At 34.7% G+C, this 22,535-nt stretch overlaps 1 long non-coding RNA gene and 1 pseudogene across 1 annotated transcript; one reads left to right on the forward strand and one right to left on the reverse strand.

Moving 5' to 3' along the window:
- Positions 1–3,072: 3,072 nt before the first annotated feature.
- LOC107897117 (chalcone synthase-like) lies at positions 3,073–6,567 on the forward strand (annotated as a pseudogene).
- Positions 6,568–7,908: 1,341 nt separating this feature from the next.
- LOC121229521 (uncharacterized) lies at positions 7,909–8,601 on the reverse strand. Its single transcript, XR_005927298.1, has 2 exons — positions 8,521–8,601; positions 7,909–8,163 (listed from the first exon to the last, which is right to left on the reverse strand). It is a non-coding gene; the product is annotated as an uncharacterized lncRNA (long non-coding RNA).
- Between the last annotated feature and the right edge of the window lie 13,934 nt (positions 8,602–22,535).

Here is a 22,535-nt window from a genome sequence, read left to right on the forward strand (position 1 = left end):
TCAGAGCGCTATTCATTTAGCGAAAAATCAAGTCTATCATTCAAGAACCAAACATATCGACGTAAGATATCACTTTGTGCGGCAAGTCTTTGAAAAAGGAAAAATTCTACTTCAGAAGATTCCAACAGCAGATAATCCCGCAGATATGATGACCAAGGTGGTAACAACAATCAAGTTTAATCATTGTTTGAACTTGATTAACATCCTGAGAATTTGAGCACCTTCAGGTGTATGGCGCTCGAGAGTGCATTTGTAGGCACTACAAAAGATAGCTTTATCGAATTTGGGGAGTTGAAGGAAGTGTGTGAAGATGTGATTATCCTAATCAAATCTTCAAGGTGGAGATTGTTAACATTAATGGGAGACAACATTAATGGCAAACAATACAAAGTGGTGCAAGTTTAGCACCCTAAAGTTGACTTTGAAAAAGTGGCATGGGATAATTTTTTTTGGTCCTTGAGATAATGGGCTATTTATTGTTTGGTCCTTAAACCTCAACTATAAATAGGCCTTTTCATTTCTCATTTCAATTCATCCCAACCAATCTTTCTCTCTTAGTTTTCTCTCTTCCCCCATTTGAGAATTCTTAAGGAATTCTATTTGTTTGTAATACTTTGAAGATAGTAAAGTTATCATCTGGTGTTAGTGCCCGAGGACGTAGGTATAATTTACCGAACCTCGTTAAAACTATTGTGTTCTTTCTTGTCCTATTTTTCTTTCAATATTTGAGGGTATAATAGTAGTATTTAATTGTGCTATTAAATTACTATAGAAGGGATATTCTGTCTAAGGAAAGACTTGGTATTTAAGAGATCCATGTGATCCACCTCTCTTCCCTGGGAATTGAACTTTGTGTGATTTTTTAGTACAATAATTTACACGCTTCCGACCCTATTGGAACAACAACCATAACTCGATAGTGGTGTGTAGAGGATGGAAGCGTTTAAAAAAACCTTATTTTTGGTGTGTGTCGGTTGGCTGGAGATGGTGTGTAGAGACTGGATTGGTTGATATTGGGACTAGTGCATTTGATTATGAGTTGCATTTGTTCCATTTTTTGAGTAAATACTCCACATTTAACCGTTTGACTATGAATTGGTTCGGCGTTTGTACGTTTGAGAAATTCTACGTGTATTTGATTTGCTTAACTGCGAAGTGTTATAATAATGTGATACATCAGTCTGATATGATTTTTGTTTCTGAATTGATTTTTTTTTTTGTAATAGAAAATTTTAGGTAACTGTTCGTCTCTGTTTAATTACATTTGGTTTAGATTCACACTGAGCTTTCAAAGCTCACTCCCTTAGTTTCCTTTTTTCAGGTAAATCTCGAGACTAGGTGTTAGACTCGGCAAATCGGAGATCTTGAAATGACGCGTTTTGGTTTGATTTAATTAAGTTTTTATAAGTTATAATTTGTTTAATTTGGACTATAAATAAGTTTTAGGAAATATGGTATGGATTTTGATTTCGTTTGGACTTGTGAGATTGCGGGATTTTGGTTTTGAATGGAAGTTATGATTTATCATGCATGGATTATAGTTAATCAATTACTATTCTCTTTATAAAGAACACACGGTTTTGAAAAGATAACTTATGGTTTCTATTTTAAAAATATCTGATGTATTTTCTGATGTACTTGATTTTGAAATTGCAGTTGGCGATTAGTAAAACTTGAATTATTTGCAAACTGAATATTTATAATTATTAAATTGGTTTTATTTTAATTCTAACAACGATTAATCCCCTAATTTGCAAAACATAAGTAAAGATTTTATTGGATTTTGTTAAGCATAAAAAGAAAAGGGTTTTTAAAAGAGATTTTTGAGATTTGATCAGTATTTTAATTTGGGACACTTTGGTGAGCAATGTGACCTCCGGAATTTGGTTGAAACTTCTAAGCCGGGTTTTAGGGTGTTACAATAAATTTTAAATATAAAGTGTTCATTAGTTTATAAAATGCTCATCAATAAACTCCACAAATAAAATTCATTATTTAATAAATTAACAAGAAATAACCAAATGGTGAGTAGGGCATTTTTTTATATAATAATGTGAATAGTGGTTTTCATATTTTAAATGTGAAAGTATGCCCAAAAAATAAAACCTTTAATGTTTAAAATGTTAAACTTTACTTTTCAGTGTAATCATTTTTTATTTGTTAGTAAATTCCAATTAAGTCTTTAGCATAATAGTAAATAGTTAAAAGTTTTTTTTTAATATTATTCATGCACCGTTTGGTGCACTATATTCCTATCGGTGTGATTCGATTTGATCGAAACGAGTTGATGTAACTGATATGAATCAAAATTTTCACCAATGCAGAAAATGATTTTACTTGTTCCGCTTTAAAATTGGATCAATATACTTTAATTGGTATGACTGGAACTTATGCAGTACTGACCACCATGTCCTTTCTACCACTCTCATGGACTTTTTCATTGTCCTTTCTAATTCAAAACAAGAAAAGCTAGTACTTAAACCACAATAATTCAAATTTTATATGAATATTTTGTGCATGAAAATTGTTACTCGTATTATATTTATCAATGTTGCAATTGTACATTCAATAGATATGCCAAAGCTCTTGTTAACAAATATCAATTTTTTTTCTCAATAATATTGAGAGAAAGAAATATTAAGTTTAAAATTAGTATTATAAAGTTAAATGATAATAGCACAGGAATTAATGTTTAATGATAAAAAGAGGAATCGGTTTTATATATTATATAATTATAAATTAATACATGATTATATTCAAACCGTAAAACCAATGAAGACCCATGTGATTATAAAAAAACTATAAATTAATAAAATCTTATTGAAATAGCTAAAAATAAACTTCTCAAGATAATTTGCCAATCACTTGTTAAATAGGATTTAATCTTCTTGAAGCTTTAGGATTTGACAAGTTAAGTTGGCCAAATGCTAAAAGTTTGTTAGGTAGGCCAAATGCTTAAAGTACATTTAATATTATTGCCTAACTCATTTATTTTTGCAATTGAAGTTCTCAAAATAATTTCTATATAAACTCAATTTAGAAAGTTTTTGCTAAAAAGCAACAAACCATATATAAACTCAATTTCGAAAGTTTTTGCTAAAAAGCAACAAACCAAAAATATTTAGATATGGCAACAGAAAATAACTTGGAGGGTTGTGGAGTTGAGAAATTAGCTACTATTCTAGCTATTGGCACAACAAATCCACCCAACTGCTTTTATCAAGTTGATTATCCAGATTTTTACTTTCGAGTGACTAAAAGTAAACACATGACGCAATTGGAAGATAAATTTCGACGAATATGTAAGTAAATAATTATTAAGTCTTTATAATAATAGTAAATAGTTAAAAGTTTTATTTTTTTACTATTATTCATGCATTGGTCAGTGCACCATGTTCCAATCTATGTGATTGGAATTGATCGAAACAAGCTGATGTAATTGATATGAATCGAAATTTTCACCAGTGCGGAAAATGGTGTTACTTGTTCCGCTTTAAAACTAGATCAGTGTACACTTGTATGACTGGAACTAGTGCAAAATTGATCACTATGTTCTTTCTACCACTCTCATAGACCTTTTCATTATCCTTTCTAATTCAAAACACTGAAAGCTCATAGTTAAACCACAATAATTCATATTTAATGTGGATTAGTAATAAGGATAAAGGGTCAAATGATAATAGTACATGAATTAATTTCTAATGATTCAAAGTATAGTATAAAATTATAAATTAGTACAAGACTATGGCTCCGTTTGTTTCATTGAAAATGACTTTCAGAAAATAATTTCTGGAAAATAATTTACTTTTTTGGAAAAGTTAATATTTTCAAGTGTTTGGATTAATCTGTGTACAATATTTTCTGTTGTTTGGTATATTTCTTAAAAATATTTTATAAAAGTTGTTTTCAATTAAACAAACATACATTTGAGATTTTCTTATCTTTTCATTGTTTAATTGAATTTATTTTATCAATAATTTTATATTTTACATTGTTTTTGCATATATTAAAAATATTATGTTAAATTCAGATTCATTACAACTTTATTTTTTAATTACATAACTACTAAGTAAGTATTTTTTATTTAAAAATGAGACATCAACAAAATTGACAAAAAAAAATTAACGATGTCAACAATTAGACATGATTTTCAAATTTGAAAATTAAAGAGACTAAATTCTTGAAAATAAAAGTACAAAGACTAAATTACAAATATGTGAAGTGTACATAGACTTATGACATATTTTAACATTTATATTACAAAAAATTTATTATTAATATATTTATAATTGTAATAAATATTTATTATTAAAATATTAATATTAAATATTTTCAATAATATGTGAATAATATTATTTAAAATTATTATTTTTAAAATTTATTATTAAAATAAAATTGAAATATTAAATAATTTATTAAAATAATAAATTATATTTATTATATTAATAATTTATTATATGACTAAATATAAATAATTAAATATGTATGTTTAATAATATTAAAAAATATAATATTTTAAATATTTTTAAAAATAAAAATAAAATTTATTATCAATATAATAATATTAAGCTTGGTTTAAGTTAATTTTTACATAAAAATAAAATTATCTATAGATGAACTCTTTTCCAAAAATGATTTACGTATTTCAAAAGGGTAAGTCATTTTACAGGAAAAAATGTTTATTTTACCTTGACCTTTAAGTCATTTTTCGTTGCCAGACTATTTTTTGTGAAACAAACACAGGAAAATGCATAAAACATTTTCCATAAAATCTTTTACATGTAAACAAAAAAACCCTATATTCAAACCCTAAATCAGATTAATATACACTTATCTTTGGATAAAAAATCAGATCAATCATAAAAAATTATAAATTAATAAAATCTTATTGAAATAGCCAAAAAAAAATCCACTTATCTTTGGATAAGAGAATTTGGAATTTTTAACATTAAAGCCTAATTCACTTATTTTTGTAATTGAAGTCCTCAAAATAATTTCTATGTAAACTCAATTTTGAAAGCTTTTACTAAAAAGTAAGAACCCAAAAATATTTAGATATGGCAACAAAAAATAATTTGGAGGATTTTCAAGTTGAGAAATTAGTCATTATTCTAGCTATTGGCACAACAAATTCACCTAACTATTTCTATGAAGCTAATTATTCAAATTTTTACTTTCTAATGATTAAAAATGAACACATAACGTAATTAAATGACAAATTTCGATGAATATTAGGTATGATAATTTTGTAAAAGCCAGGAATTGACTTTTATTTTATACCTACATATATATAATCTTTCATCAAATGAATCTTCCATTTCTACACTAATATAAATGTTTTTATATATGTTATCAGGTGAGAGATCTACAATAAAGAAACGTTACATGTACTTAACTGAGGCCATGCTAAAAGAAAATCCCAACTTAACTATCTACAAGGCTCCATCTTTTGATATTCGTCAAGAGATCCTTGTAACTGAAGTACCGAAGCTTGGTATGGAAGCGGCATTGAAAGCCATCAAAGAATGGGGACAGCCCATTTCAAAGATCACTCACCTTATATTTTGCACATCTTCAGGGATAGACATGCCTAGTGCCGACCATAAGCTTGCTAAGCTCATTGGACTCAAACCTTCCGTTCAGAGGTTCATGATTTATAATCAAGGTTGTTTTGGCGGTGCCTCTGCCCTACGTCTTGCCAAGGATTTAGCCGAGAACAATGCTAGTGCTCGAGTGCTAATCGTGTGCTCCGAGATTACTGTTGCGAGCTTTCAACCACCTTCGAACACCCATTTAGACATATCGGCTCTGCAATTTTTGCCGATGGGGCAGCAGCTTTGATTGTTGGTTCTAATCCTATTGCCAGCATCAACCAGCGTCCTTTGTTTCAAATTGTATCAGCGAGTCAGACCTTTATCCCTGAGTCTGATGATATGCTGATAGGGAAAGAACGTGAAATGGGAATAGAGTATTATATGTCAAGAGATTTGCCTAAGTACATTGCTAACAACATCGTGCAATGCATGGCTGAAGCGTTTACTCCATTTGGCATCACCAAATGGGAAAACTTGTTTTACGTAGTCCATCCTGGTGGAGCTGCAATTCTCGAAGGAATTGAAGAAAAACTTGGGTTGAATAAGGAGAAGCTTAAAGCGAGTTGGCATGTACTAAGCGAATATGGAAACATGCGAAGTCCAACCGTGATATTTGTTCTTAACGAGATGAGGAAAATGTCAATGTTAGAAGGCAAAGCCACAACTGGTACAGGTCTTGAGTGGGGTGTGTTGTTCGGGTTTGGGCAAGGTCTCACGGTGGAGACCATAGTGCTTCGTAGCATTGCTACAAATACAGCACCATAGTCCATAGCTATAACTTTATTTCTGTTAGAAAAAAACTTCTGGTGTGTGAATCAGTACTCGAATGTGACGCATACTCAATAAAATGAGAGGGTTGATGCATGTTTCTCTAAAAAACAACTTAAAAAAAAACATTTAATCTAGAAAAATGAAGCGTCATGCATTATTATTTCAAATTTCAGTATACTCGTGCCTCTTAGCGTTCCCCTGACACATGGATTGAGTTTTGTGGTCAATCTTTGTTTTCTCTTCTGGTCAAAGAGGGAATTGTGTTCCCTTCTCCAAATCCAGAAGGTTGCTTTAACAGATCTGAAATTTGAAGGTAATAATTGAGTTTTGCCATCAACATTATACCCCGTTTGTTTTTCTTTCTTCAAATCGATTGAATGTTGCTTTAACAAATTTGAAATACCAGGAAAATGAATCAAATTGAAGTTGACCATTATGTGGCCATTTTCAAGCTATTCTACCCACCATATTTCTTTTCGATTAATCATCTCAAAATTTGACCCTAACCTTAGGAGTTTATATATATAAGAACTGTGCCCATTAAACCTTAATAGTTTCTTCCTTTTTGTTACCTAGAAAAAAAGTATTTTCTTTGTAGAATCCGTTTTTAATTAAAAAAAATGAAATTATTTTTGTATAGAAGTATTTCTACTTTCTTTCATGCCTTCAAATTTTGTTTTTAAAGAAAGCCCGTTAGGGTTGAATTAAAAAACAAAGAGGAGTGATTTTTCCTCTAAAATCTCCAAAATAAGCTATAGTTGAAGTTATACACTTCAATCATTACCTTGAAATTTCATACCTGTTAAAGCAACATTCTACAGATCAGTGGATTTGGAGGAGGGAAGGAGTTTGACCCAAAAAGAAAACAAACGGTAAAATTCAGTTAATTAGTATATAAGTCAATAAATAAGACAGAAATTTTGTTATTATGAGAAATAAATGCAATGAGCGCTAGGGGAAAGCAGCCCTATGCCTAATTTATAATTTGGTTCTTACATAAATTATATACTTTTCGGCTATTGTTGATATTATAGGTTTTGTTTGAGTTACATTCTCAATTATTTTTTTGTCAATCCGTACTGAAATTGGTACTTGCCTTTAATACCATTAAAAAAATTCCCAATCAAACCACTCCCTTAAAATATATTTAAAATTTTTTATATTAATATTAAATAAAATAATTATATTAAGATTAAAAATAAAAATAAAAAATTACATCCCCTTCCGCTCTCTCCATCTTCAAAGATTTTGGAGGAGCTCCGGTCGATGAATGAGTGATTTTGGATAAGCTAATATAGCGTAGGGAAATACGTGGTTTTGGGTTTGAGTTGGAATGATGATTCTGCTTCATTTAGTTTGTTATAGTTTTTTTTTTCACATTTGTGTATAAATAATATTCTTACATGAATTGCCGTGACTTACTTAAAGAATGTGATATTTCTACATGAATTGTCGTGACTTACTTAGAGAATGTGAAGAATAGATTTAAGAGTTATGTATTTGAGTTTTAGAATAATAATTTCTAGTTATTTTGAAGCTGAACTTTATTCAAAGTTGACCATTTTGTTATTGTTATAGACCAATTTGACTCAACTTTAAACCCATTTACAATAACCCAATTACTAACCCAAAACTAAACTTACCCAACAGCCCAAACCCAATTTTAGCCTAACCCTAACCCACTAACATCAGCCCAAAAACATTAACAAAAAAGAGAACCCTAGCCTCCTAACACCTTGGTGCGCCGCACCTAGGTCTACCACCACCATGTCAGCCACCTGCTCCACCGTCCACCGGCCTGCAAAGATCAGCAAGGAGAAGGGACAGATAATAATAAAAAAATGGCTTGTAACTTGGCTTTAAAAAGCCAAAACCGAAACTAAAAGGGGATTTTTTTTTCATTTTTTCGGATGTTTCAAAGACAAACAAATCAATACAAAACAACACAAACAAGAAGTTAAATACAAAAGCAGTGAGAATCACAAAAGAGGAGAACAAAAAAAAACGAAAGGAAACGAAATCGGAAGGTGATTTTATTCTTTTTTTCTTTTTCGGTTTTCTTTAGTCTGTTATTTTTTCTTTTTTTGTTTCTCATATACATACATACATATATATATATTATAACACATAAAAAAATAAAATAAAAAAAAAGTACCTTTAGGAGTTCCACCGGAAATCCCCTTCTCCCCTCCCTCCTCTCTCCTCTCCCCTTTCCTCTCTTCTTTTTTTCTTTTTGCTGCTGCAAATGAAAATTTTAAAAAAATTTGGCCTTTATATAGTCCCCCAAAACGACGTCGTTTTGAGCCTACCAAACCCGACCCGATCCAAACCCGCTCAGGATCGTTTAACCCCTCCGCTCTTTAATATGTTGTAATTAAATCTTTCATGTTTTTTAATTTGGCCCTGAAGTTTTAGCGCTTTTCAATTCAGTCCCCACTGATGTGCTGTGTTTTAATGGGAAGGAATATTTGCTATTTTGGTCCTCTTAGGTTATGCGCACGTGGCATTTTGATCCTTTTCTTTATTTCTTTTTCAAATTCGCCCCAAAATTTCGTTTTACGTTCGATTGAGTCCCTTTTGTGTTAGTTTATTGTTTTATTTTCAAATTACTTGTTATTATTTTCTGTTATTTTTTATTATTATTAATTATAATCTCTATATATATATTATATTTATTGTATTTATTATATGTAGTAATGTATATTTTATTATGTACGTATATTTATTAGTCGTTTTTTTATTCTTAATATGTATATATTATGTAAATATTTTAATATTATATTATATATATTTTTCATATATTATATATATGTTTTTAATATTATATTTTATATATTATTATGTATATTTTTAGTATATATATATTTGTGAAGTATTATCAATAGTTTTTTTTTTATTTTTAATATGTATATATTGTGTATATATTTTAATACTACATTATATATATTTTTTATATTATGTATATATTTCAAGTATTATATATTAAGCATTTCTAATATCCTTATTATTTATACCCATATACGTACGTATCTACGAAGCGTATTAATAAGTTCATTTTATATCGTTATCATTTCTAATGTACATGTATATATTGTATATGTTTTATATATATATATTATGTATATATATACTTTCAATATTATTAGTTATATTTTTTATATATTATTCCATGTACATATTTCCGTATTATTCTATTTATATATTCTCAAATACTATTATATGTATATGTATATTTTAATACCATATTGTGTATATATTATTATTACATTTATTTTATTCCTAGTATATTTATTATTAATATAAGTACATATATTTCGTTGTTCTTGTATACATATTTTATATATAGTATTATTTTCATATATCATTGTATTTATACCTATTATTTTCACTATTATCACTTATTATTTCATTTTAATATTATATGTATATATATTTTTCATACATTTTACGTACATACATTTTAATATTTATTTTATATATACGTATATATCATATATGTGTTATATATTATGTATATATTATTATTTTATTTATATTTAGTATTAATCTTAGTACATATATTTTATTATACATATATATATACTTTTTATATAGTATTATTTTCGTATTATTCATTATTATACTTATTTCCACTATTGCCACTTATTATATTATTTTAATATTATATATTATTTGGTGTACATACATCTTATTATTATTATTATTATTATTGGTATATAAATATATTTTCTATGTTATTAGTATTCCTAATATATATATTCATTTATACTATGTATATATATATTTAGTATGTATATATTCAGTATTATTATGCGTGTATTTTTTATTCCTATTATCACTTATATATTTTAATATATATATATATAGCAATATTAGTGTTTTTTTTTATTATGTTTACGTCACTTCATTTATTGTTTATATATATTCATGATTTTATTTCGTGTTTAATGCTATTACTATCATGTTTAATACCATATGCATTATTATTGTTCTATACTATTACTATCGCACGTATATTATTAATGTTTTATATATTGTCTGTCTCGTATATTCTTAACCTTTTATTATTTGTCTATCCCGAATTTAGCATAGTATTTCATACCATAGTGCAACATCAATGTTAGTTTTCTTTTACTTTTATTTGTTCTATCTAGAAATATTTTCGTTCATGCCTTTAAATTAATTTCGATAAACAAGGCAACGTACCGATTTAACGTTTAGTCATCGATTTCATCGCTATGTTGGGTGAACATCAATCGACTTGTGTTAAAACGGTATGTCCTTCTCAAAAATCAAAAGAATTGAAAAGTCTCGTGTTTCAACCAGATCGTGACTAAATGTTACATTGAGCTCGTATCTTTGAAAATCAAGACAACACGTGTTTTACAAGATACCAATTTTAGGCGTCACGAGGGTGCTAATACCTTCCTCGCGCGTAACTGACTCCCGAACCCTAATTTTTCTCTGGCTTTTGACGTAGACCTAAACTCAGCTTTCTTTTTGTTTTAAAAAAGAAATCTAATAGGTGTCCGATCACACCTAAGAAAAAGGATCGGTGGCGATTCCCTTTTATTTCAAAAATCAAACCTCGGTCTTTAAACTTTCAATCAAACACCCTAATTAGCGACCAAGCTAAAAAAATTTACGTCGCTACAGCTGGCGACTCCACTAGGGACCCTTTTTGAGAGTCGTGTCTGGAATTAAACTCGCATTGTCAAAATTTTCAAAGTCCCTTGTTCAAATTAACATTTAGTCGTGATCCTCAAATTATTGTTCTCAAAAAGTCATGCATTCGCATTATGTTGTAAATGTTTTTCTAACTCGTTTTGTCATTTTTTGTTTTTCAGCTTTAAGTTTTATGGTTTTAGTTTTGTAGTTTTTTTTAAATGAAACGTAAAGGTTTATGAGTTTCTCCCCACACACCGTGCACCTGCATCTTTGCATAGCATAAGCTCTCTACCCGGGCTCCGTCCGTTTAAGTGAAAGTAAACGCTATGCCTTCGTGAGTTAACTCGTCCCTCCGCACAGGCTAGTGAATACTTTCGAGTTACATATGTCTTATGCTTTCGTGAGTTAACTTGTCCCTTCGCATAGGCATAAGTAAATGTAATCCCTCGAATTGAACTCGTAAGCCTATGATGGGTTACGACCGAGACTTCGTATTAGTCTTAGTAGACGATAGTACGAACAATTCGAGTACCTATCTAGAACCGAAACTGCATATAGTGAACCATACGAGCCACCTATTTAGAGCTATGCCGAACCTCCGTCCGTTTAGTAGTCACCAAAATAAGTGCACGGGAGGAACGCCTCTTACCTTTTGTATTTTCACTTTCTATACAAGGGAATTGGATCTGTTTAATAAACTAGATTTGGGTAGTTCGATTTGTTAAATTTTCCATGTTTTTCTGCCTGTATTTAATTACTAATCAAGGTTGTTTGTCTTTGCCTTTTTTTTCACCATGCATTAAAGGCATCATATTAGGAAGGTGTTGACTAGAGATCGGTTGCCAAAAAATGAGTTTCTAATGGAAGAGTCAATTATACAAACAACCGAGAAGAATGTCGTGGTTCGGGACTGGTCTCTAAAAACTCGGAAAGAAAAAGAGGATAGTCTAGTGGAGGGATGTATTGCCAATCTGCATGGGCACGTAACTGTGAATGTTCGCCAGAATAACCTTGAAGATTTGGTTCGGGTTTGGAATCAGTGGGACTCGGACACTAGGGGTATCTTCACCGAAAGATATGGGGACATAGCCAACTTGATTGCTGTCAACGTAGACGAACGATTGATTCAAGGCATGATCAAATTTTGGGATCCGGCCTACCAATGTTTTACTTTCAATCAAGAAGACATGACTCCGACTATAGAAGAGTATGTTGCTTTGCTTTGTGTTGAAAATGCGCAATTCTATAAAGTATATATGAAGGAGCCTAAGCCGATGACCTTCAAGAAAAAGTTAGTGAGATTGACAGACATGACTGACGCATAGGCCGAAAAACAGATAAAGAAGAAGAATGAAACCATTTGCATTCCATGGTCTTCCCTGCGAGATTTGGTTCTGAACCATCCCGACATGTTGAAAATGGTCAATCTATTTGCTTTGGCCATTTACGATTTGATCATCTTCCCGAAAGTCCTTGGACACATAGAAGTTGCGGTGGTGGATATCTTCGGAAGATTAAAGCAAGGAATCAACCCTGTCCTGACTATCTTGGTCGAGACCTTCAGATCCTTAAACAATTGTAGGAAAGTGGGGAATGGACGTTTTATCGGATGCGCGCAGTTACTCAGTGTCTGGATTTTGAGCCATTTCTGGAAAGTAGAGCTACACTGTACCACATGTTTTCAAAAACCTTCACCCCTTGGAAGCCTATCTTGAGAGAGAATGGCCAAAAGATGTTATCGAAGAACATTGGATTTCAGTTTTTCAAAACCTTCAAGCTGAAGATGTAACCTGGAGAGCACCATGGATTCGCCCTTCGGTTCTGTTATACAAGGTTGGAAATCAAGAACTCGGGCTATAGGGAGGAATTGGATACGCTCCATTAATGGTCCAGAGGCAATTTTCTTCACGATAATTCATACCCGCCACTAGAGGATTAGCGCAGTCCGAGTTTGCTTGCGGGTGAAGGCTATATCAAGAGGGTCCGAGGCGTTGCAAAATCTTAGAAAGAAGTTCATCTGATGGAGTTGGCCCTATACACTGATACTCTCACTCAAGATTACGACGTATGGATAATATAACGGGTGAATAGCCAGCGAGTTTCGTCAATGAGTTACACCTTTCAGAATCCCTTCTTGAAGAAAATGCCATCCGAGTTAGAAGTGGCAAGACAAGAGTTTGAACGCGAAAAGACCAAGATGTCAAGGGACCTTAGTGCTCTTCAAGAAGAAAATTACCAGTTGAAGATCGACATTCAGATTGAAAGGTTCAAAACCGAGAAAGTGCAAAAAGAAGTTGAAGTCGTAAGAAATGACTTAATGGACCTTCATCTGGAAAATAAGAAGTTAAGAGTCACTATCAAGAATAGTGAGTTGAGTAAATCATCAGCGGAATGGAAAGAAGAGTTAAGCAACATCAAAGATGGGATGGAATTTTGGAAAGGAAAAGCGAAAAAAGAAGAAGAAAAGGCTGCGCGGGCTATGATGGAGCTAAGGAAGAAAGAACGCCGAATATGATGTTATGTTTACCGAGGTAATGACTAGTCGATCTAAATGTCAAGAACTAAAAGAGAGGATACGAGATTTAGAAGACATGCTGCAAGATCGTCAACAATAGCTAGATGCTCTCTTGGAGGCTTTAGAAGAAAAGAATAGTCAGTATGATAAAGACATTCGTGCTTACGAAGAGGGCCTCCAAGAAAAAAAATGCAACTTAGCTATTTGATCAATGAAGTTCGTGAGGTAGCCATGTACATGGTACAATTATCGGAAGAAGCTGAAATTCTCATTTGCCAATTCCCTCCAAGTCGAAGATCAAACATATCAGAATTCTTAGCACGAGTAAAGAAATATGGCGATATAGCTAGGAAGTTTGTGTAATGGCTGAATCGAAAATGGCAAAATATTTTATAATGGACTCTTTTGATAAATGAAATGCCTAAATAGGGGCCGTCTTGAAATCAACACCAAATTCTTGCATATTCATGTATAACTAACATTCATTTATGCATTCATTCATTTATTCATTCATTGCATATCCCATAATCGTTCACTGAGGTTAAAACATACAATTCGCAGTTATAATACCACAATACTGGAACCACGTCATTTGTATAGGACACGCCGACAAGCTAGAGTAATGGAGGCCGAATTTAATGAAAGGATCGAAAGGATGGAAAGAATCCAAAGAGAATTACAAGAGCAGTTGGCCAAGTCACAGTAAGAGAAAAGAGACTTAATGGTGAGATCTTGAGAAGAATCGCTCGAATATAAGGATCAAATGGCCAAGATGATGGAAATGATGTCGGCTCTGGTAAAAGAAAAAGGACCTATAAACCCTGACATTGTGGAACCACAGTCAAGGGTTAACCTCGATCAAGATCCGCCCCATCCTCCAGGATTTACTCCACCGCACACCCACGCAACACAAAGAGGGTACGCTCAATGGGAACCTACAGGCCTGGAGCAACGACCTGCGCCACCTGCTAATCTGGGGCAAAGAATGTTCGTATCAAACCCGGGGGCTAGTCCTGCTGATCCACTCATGCCAGATTTGGACGATCCAACAGAAATAGCCAAGTTGAAAACTGGTGATCACGAGGCTCAAGAGAAGTATAGGAGCTTAGAGGAAAGACTCAAAGCGATAGAAGGCACTGAAGTCTTCTCTGCACTAGGTGCTAAAGAGCTCAGTTTGGTACCCGATCTAATTCTGCCTCCAAAGTTCAAGGTGCCTGATTTTGAAAAGTACGATGGGACAAGATGTCCCAAAGCGCATCTTGTCATGTTTTGCTGGAAAATGATCGGTTATGTGAACGAAGTTAAGCTACTCATACATTATTTTCAGGATAGTCTAGTAGGATCGGCTCTTCGGTGGTACAACCAGCTTAGTAGTGAAAAGATCTGATCCTGGAAGGACTTGGCGTCAGCATTCTGTGAGCAGTACAAGCATGTATCGGTATGGTACCTGATCGAATGACTCTACAAATGATGGAAAAGAAACCAGCAAAAACCTTTAGACAATATGCACAAATGTGGAGAGATATCTCGGCCCAAGTGGAACCTCCACTGACTAAGACTGAGATAACGGTCATTTTCATCAACACGTTGAAAGTGCCATTCTATGACAAACTAGTAGGAAGTGCCACAAAGGACTTTGCGGATATTGTGATATCTAGGGAACTTATTGAGAATGCCATAAAGAGTGGAAGGATGGAAGGTTCTGACAGTTCAAAAAGGGCAGCACCCTTAGAAAAGAGAGCCAGAAACTCATATGGTGGGAACTGGAAGCCGTTACACTCCAAACCCATATCCAAACCAACCCCGACCTCGAAATTATCCACCTCCAAATTTCTATTATCCTCCTCAAACCCCTTACTACCAAGCACCACCTCCTTCTTACCCCGTATACACCACAAACAACCAAAGACTCATCGCCACATTCCCACAAAGCAATGTACCCGCTCAAAGCCAACCCAGAAACGAACAAAGGCCAGCAAGACCTAATCCTGAGAAACCGTAATTTACTCATATTCCTTTTTCGTATGGGGAACTGTAACCAAAACTCTTGGAGAAGCAATTATTATCTCCCCATTACATGGCACCCCTTAAGCCTCCATACCCGAAATGGTACAATCCAAATGCTAGTTGTGCATACCATGCCGGGAACCAGGGGCACTCTACGAAAAACTGTATTGTCTTCAAAAGAAGAGTTCAAAGACTCATCGATGCGGGCATTCTGCGATTTGATGGTACTGGCGGTACGGTCGGGAACCCATTCCCTAAACATACCAAAGGAAATGTGAGTGCAGTGGGGAAAGAAGACGAATGGAAAGTCAGAAGATGTGTTTCAGAAATAAGGACGCCTCTGTAGAAAATCTGGGAGGTACTGGTTAAGAAAGGATTGCTCTATCGCCCCGACAGAAATCTCAGAGAAGGAGGTTAAGGTTTTTTCGGTTTCCATGGAATTGTAGGGCACGACATTCAGTCGTATGAGGAATTTAAAAGGTTACTTCAACACCGGATGGATAATAAGGAGATTAAGGTCCTTAACAAAAGGGAAGGGGCCAACGAAAGAGAAGTATGCGCCTCTGACAGCCAATCATCAAGTCTTCATTATAGAGTTGATCGGTCGTTAGTAATTTATTATGACGCGAAGAAGGAGTCAGTGAAATCAAAAGTGATAATCAAATTACCATCTCCTTTCCCTTACAAGGACGACAAGGCGGTACTGTGGAAATATGACGTCAATATCGTCACACCTGAAGGTGAAAAGTCCGAAGCCACAACTGGAGATGATAGGGAGATAGGCCATTTTACCCGCAGTGGGCGGTGTTATTCTAAAGAAGTCGAGCCTGCAAAGAAGAATAGTGAGTTGAAACAGAAAGGAAAAGCACCAATGCATGTGACCGAAGATGAGCATGAAACTGTGCCTGAACAAGAAGCTAAAAAGCCTATGGACAAGGAGGAAGCACAGGAATTCTTAAAATTTATCAAGCACAGTGAGTACAATGTGGTGGAACAATTGAGTAAGCAGTCAGCACGAATCTCGGTATTATCTCTACTATTAAATTCAGAGCCACACCGGAACGCCTTGTTAAAGGTGTTGAATCAAGCTTACGTGGCAAACAATATATCCGTTGAGAAGCTTGACAGATGGGTGAATAACCTAAACATGGATAATTTCATTTCTTTTAGTGATGATGAAATACCACCCAATGGTAGAGGTTCCGTGAAAACATTGCATATCACAACCCGCTGCAAGGGTTACATAATATCGAACATGCTCATAGATAATGGGTCGGTACTCAACGTCATGCCCTTGGCCACGCTTTCTAGAATTCCGATGGATTTGTCCTATTTAAGGCCCTGTCATTCCACAGTAAGGGCATTCGATGAGACAAGACATGAAGTCATGGGGAAGATTGAGATCCCTCTAGAAGTGGGTCCCTACATATATAATGTCGAGTTCCAAGTTATGGACATTACACCCTCATACAATTGCCTCTTGGGAAGACCTTGGATCCATTCTGCTGGAGTAGTTCCGTCCTCTCTCCATCAAAAAGTGAAGTTTATCATGGATGGCTGTTTGGTCACTGTCGAGGGAGAAGAAGACATTGTCGCATCTATCTCTGCCGATGCACAGTACCTGGAAGTGAGCAAAGATGCAATAGAATGTTCTTTCCGATCCTTGGAATTTGTCAATGCCACTTTTGTTGCTGAAGGAAATAGAATTCCCATGCCTAAGCTGTCAAGGAATACCAAGATGGAAGTTGAGCTGACTGTAGGAAGAGGAGCCTAAGTAAGGAAAGGTTTGGGAAGGTACCTACAAGGAATAGTCAGGGCTTTAAAGCCAATACATCACAAAGCTCGATATGGTTTAAGATTCCAACCAGATGTGCGTCAAAGAAGAAAACAATGGAAAAATGATCAAGAAAGAAGGATTACAAAAACCTTAGGCCGAGAATTAGAATGGGAGCCCATAATGTACCCTCCTTTGCCAAAAACATTTACATCTGCAGGAATGATATACCCCGGGCAAGATAATCCACGAAGCACGATGTTATTAATTGAAAGGGGTCTTTAGAATGTCAGTATAAATGTCACTGACAAAGGAAGTGATGCAATTAAAGATGTTTCAATGATACGCCCTTGTCCTCCTGATTTGTTTTGAACAATTGGATTGCTGTGGAGCTCCTTGTAGTTTCTAAATCTTCTCCAGAGTAATGCTCAATATTAACACTATTCTTTTTGTGTGCCCCTAAGTAATAGAGGGATTCTTTTGTAAGATCTTATGATTTGCTCTTTTCATTTAAATGAGCATTAATGAAGATGCATTTTGTCATAGTCTTTACATTCTCATTAACTTCATAATTTTTCCCTCTTTTCACAGCCTGTCATTGCATATATCTCACATCATGCCTGTTGGTTCCAATATTTTGATTCTCCTCTATAGTTTTCTTTTCCATTCAACTTTCAGGTGCTCAGATATCAACGGCATGAACAAACCCGTTACGAGTCTAGAAATCGATTTTGAGAAGGCTGTTTATTTAGGAGAATTTGAAGCTGAAAAAAATGCTGAAGACTATGTCTCGTCTCTTGACTTGCTAAGAAGGTGGAACAAGAAGATAAACAGATTTTGCCTCATCAAGAATCTGTTGAAACAATAAATTTGGGAACTGAAGAAAGGAAGCAAGAAGTGAAGATTGGGACCTCTATTTCAGGGAACACCAGGCACAATTTGATTGCTTTGCTCCACGAGTACAAAGATGTATTTGCATGACCATATCAGGATATGCCAGCATTGGATGAAGATGTAGTGGTCCATAAGCTCCCATTAAAGCCAAAATACAAACCCATTCAACAAAAGCTAAGACGAATGAGACCTAAAATGTTGTTAAAGATAAAAGAGGAAGTCAAGAAGTAATTTGATGCTGGCTTCCTACAAGCCTCCAAATATCCAGAATGGGTGGCTAACATAGTCCCGGTACCAAAGAAAGACAGCAAAGTACGAATGTGCGTGGATTATCGTGACCTGAATCGAGCAAGTCCTAAAGATAATTTTCCCTTACCACACATTGATACGTTGGTGGATAACACAGCAAAACATTCATTGTTTTCCTTCATGGATGGATTCTCGGGGTATAATCAGATCAAGATGGCCCCTGAGGAATGGAGAAAACTACATTCGTAACAATATGGGGAACTTTCTATTATAAGGTGACGCCATTTGGGTTAAAGAATGTTGGGGCAACATATCAGAGGGCTATGGTGACGTTATTCCATGACATGATGCATAAAGAAATAGAGGTCTACGTCGACGATATGATTGCTAAATCCCGAGGGGAAGAAGAACATGTAGTGAACATCAAGAAGTTGTTCGGAAGACTGAGAAAGTTTCAGCTAAAGCTTAATCCAGCTAAATGTACGTTTGGGGTTACCTCGAGAAAGTTACGAGGCTTTATTATCAGTAAAAAAGGTATCGAGGTTGATCCAGATAAAATAAAAGCCATTCAAGAGTTACCACCCCCGCGCACGTAAAAGGAAGTCAGAGGATTTTTAGGGTGGTTAAACTACATCGTCCGATTCATCGCTCAACTTCTAAACCAAATCTTTCGGCTTCTTCGAAAACACAACCCAGGAGAATGGAATGAGGAATGCCAGGTGGCCTTTGATAAGATAAAACAATATTTGTCTAATCCTCTAGTGCTAGTACCGCCAACTCCGGGAAGACCATTGATATTGTATTTGACAGTGTTCGAAAATTCAATAGGTTGCGTACTGGGGCAACACGACGAGTCAGGAAAGAGAGAAAAGGCGATCTATTACCTCAGCAAAAAGTTTACTGAATATGAGTGAAAGTATTCGTCCATTGAAAAATACTGTTGCGCTTTGGTTTGGGTAGCTCGAAGACTCAGGCAATATATGTTGTATCATACGACATGGTTAATTTCAAAGCTGGATCCAATAAAATACATGATGGAATCACAGGCACTTTCAGGAAGAATGGTACGATGGCAGATCTTACTGTCAGAATACGATATCGTCTATGTGAGCCAAAAGTCGATAAAAGGGAGTGCAATAGCTGATTTTTTAGCAACTCGAACAACAGAGGAATATGAGCCATTGAGATTTGATTTCCCAGATGAAGACTTGATGTGCATTACAGAAAAAGAGTGCGAGTCATCAAAAGAAAAATCATGGAAGATGAGCTTTGATGGTGCATCGAATGCCTTGGGGCATGGGATTGGAGCAGTCGTGGTATCACCAGAAGAGAATCATTATCCGTTTACTACCAGGCTGAATTTCTTCTGTACCAACAACATAGCAGAATATGAGGCCTGTGTCACGGGACTTCGTGCAGCTATTGAACGAAACATCAAAATCTTAGAGGTGTATGGGGATTCAACGTTAGTGATATACCAAATCCGTAGAGATTGAGAAGTGAGAGATTCGAAATTAGTCAAATATAGCGATCTAGTAGCAGGATTGATTAAAGAATTCAAAGAAATAACTTTTGATTACTTCTCACGAGAAGAAAACCAATTGGCTGATGCCCTAGCTACTTTGGCTTCAATGTTCAAAGCAAACAGAGAAATAAAAATAATGCCTCTTCAAATGAGCATATATAAAGTCCCCGCACATTGTTTCAGCATTGAAAAAGAGCCAGATGGACGGCTATGGTTCCATGATGTCTTAGAATATATCAAGAATCAAAAGTATCCCGAACAAGCAAATGAGAACGATAAAAGAACAATTAGAAGAATGACAGCAGGGTTCGTTCTTGATGGGAACATCCTATACGAAAGAGGAAAAGACCAGGTGCTCTTGAGATGCGTGGATGCTGTTGAAGCCAAAAAAATACTTGAAGATATCCATGAGGGAATTCGTGGGACACATGCCAATGGTTTCACTATGGCCAGGAAGATTATGAGACTTGGTTACTACTGGTTGACGATGGAAAGCGACTGCATTAGTTTTGCAAGAAAATGCCACAAATGCCAAATTTATGGCGATAAGATTCACGTAGCCCCTTCACCCCTTCATGTCATGACTTCTCCGTTGCCTTTTTCTATGTAGGGCATGGATGTTATAGGCCAATTTCCCCAAAAGCTTCTAATGGACACCGATTCATTTTTTGGGTTATTGATTACTTCACAAAATGGATAGAAGCCGCTTCGTTTGCCAACGTGACGAAGACTGCAGTTTTCAAGTTTTTGAAAAAGGAAATCATTTGTTGATATGGTTTGCCTGAAAGAATCATTTCAGATAACGCCCTGAATCTGAATAATAAGATGATGAAGGAAGTGTGTGAGTAATTTCAAGTAAAGCATCATAACTCATCACCCTATCGCCCAAAAATGAATGGAGCAGTTGAAGCGGCCAACAAGAATATTAAGAAGATAATTGGGAAAATGACCGAGACATATAAAGACTGGCACTATAAGCTACCGTTTGCTTTGTATGCATATCGCACATCTGTGCGGACATCTACGGGAGCAACTCCTTTCTCTCTGGTCTATGGAACGGAAGCTGTGCTACCTATCGAAGTTGAGATTCCCTCTCTACGAGTCTTAATGGAGTTGAAACTAGAAGAAGCAGAGTGGGTTCAAGCTCGATATGACCAGCTAAACCTCATCAAAGAAAAACGTTTAAAGGCAATTTGTCACGGACAGATGTACCAGAAGAGAATGATTGTGGCCCATGATAAGAAAGTACGGCCAAGAGAATTCCACGAAGGAGAACTCGTGCTAAGAAAGATTCTCCCAATACAAAAATATCTGCGAGGAAAATGGGCACCAAATTGGGAAGGTCCATACGTCGTAAAGAAGGCATTCTTGGGCGGAGCTTTAATTCTTACCGAGATGGATGGGAAGGAGTTACCGAACCCAGTGAACTCAGATGCTGTAAAAAAATATTATGCTTGAAGAAAAAAAAATCAAGATGAAAACCCGAAAATGGCATCTTAAAAAAAAAGAGAGATCAAGGTGAAAACCCGAAAAGGGCGTCTTGGTTAACACAAAGGATTAGAATGAAAACCCGAAAGGACATTCTAGTGAAGCAAACCCGGGCTTAAAAGACAAGGCGTTTTGAACAGTGGGTTAAATAGTGAGACTATAGTATTTGAAGCATTTATGAAAGCTCAAAATCTTCTGCGCAAGAAGCCATGCTCGAAAAGATTCTTGATTGAGTAACGTGGAAGAGTTCATGCGTTGAATATCTAGAGCATTTTTATTCGTTGAATGCGATCCCCTTCCTCTTTATGATGCATTTTACTATCCTGGGTTAACTTTCTTTGTTTGTTACCTGTGAAATAAATGAATGTAAGATACCCTTTTTGTCCCTACCTGACAAGTTTCATGCATCTCATTATGTGTTTATTTATATGATAAATAGTGAAATGACATACTCTAAACAAAAGAAATGTTAAGCATTACCTGGATGAAAATTTGACAAACACAAGAGCCTCAAAGCAAGGACAAAGTTCAATTAGGGGCAAAAGAGTGATATTTGAGAAACATCGATTACTCATGAAGCTTGAAGACGGGTACAAAGCCGGAAGAGAAAGTCAAGAGCTGAAGTAAGGAACGCTGATCATCACGAAAATCATGACGAAAAAGGACATACGACAAACACGCCTAAGGCGTGTTGTATAATCATGTAGGCATAAAGACATTTAAGACAAGCATGCGCATATCATGATAACATCATGCATGACATATACAGCTACTCCAGTAGAGCAAGAAGATATGACGATAGCTGTATTGAATCAAAGGAAAAGACACCTGAGTTCAACCAGATGACAGGTTTTGGTATTTTGATGTTTTTATTTCTGTTTTCAAAATTCGACTCATATTGCGAGAAATGAGTTGAGCCTCAAGAAAAGTTGAGGTATTTTCAATTTTGTTAAAAATCAACTCATATTGCGAGAGGTGAGTTGAGCCTCAGGACACGCTGAGGTAATTTCAATATTCTATTTTTCAAAAATCAACTCATATTGCGAGAGG

Source organism: Gossypium hirsutum, chromosome A05 (genome assembly GCF_007990345.1).
Source record: "Gossypium hirsutum isolate 1008001.06 chromosome A05, Gossypium_hirsutum_v2.1, whole genome shotgun sequence".
NCBI classification, from domain to species: domain Eukaryota; kingdom Viridiplantae; phylum Streptophyta; class Magnoliopsida; order Malvales; family Malvaceae; genus Gossypium; species Gossypium hirsutum.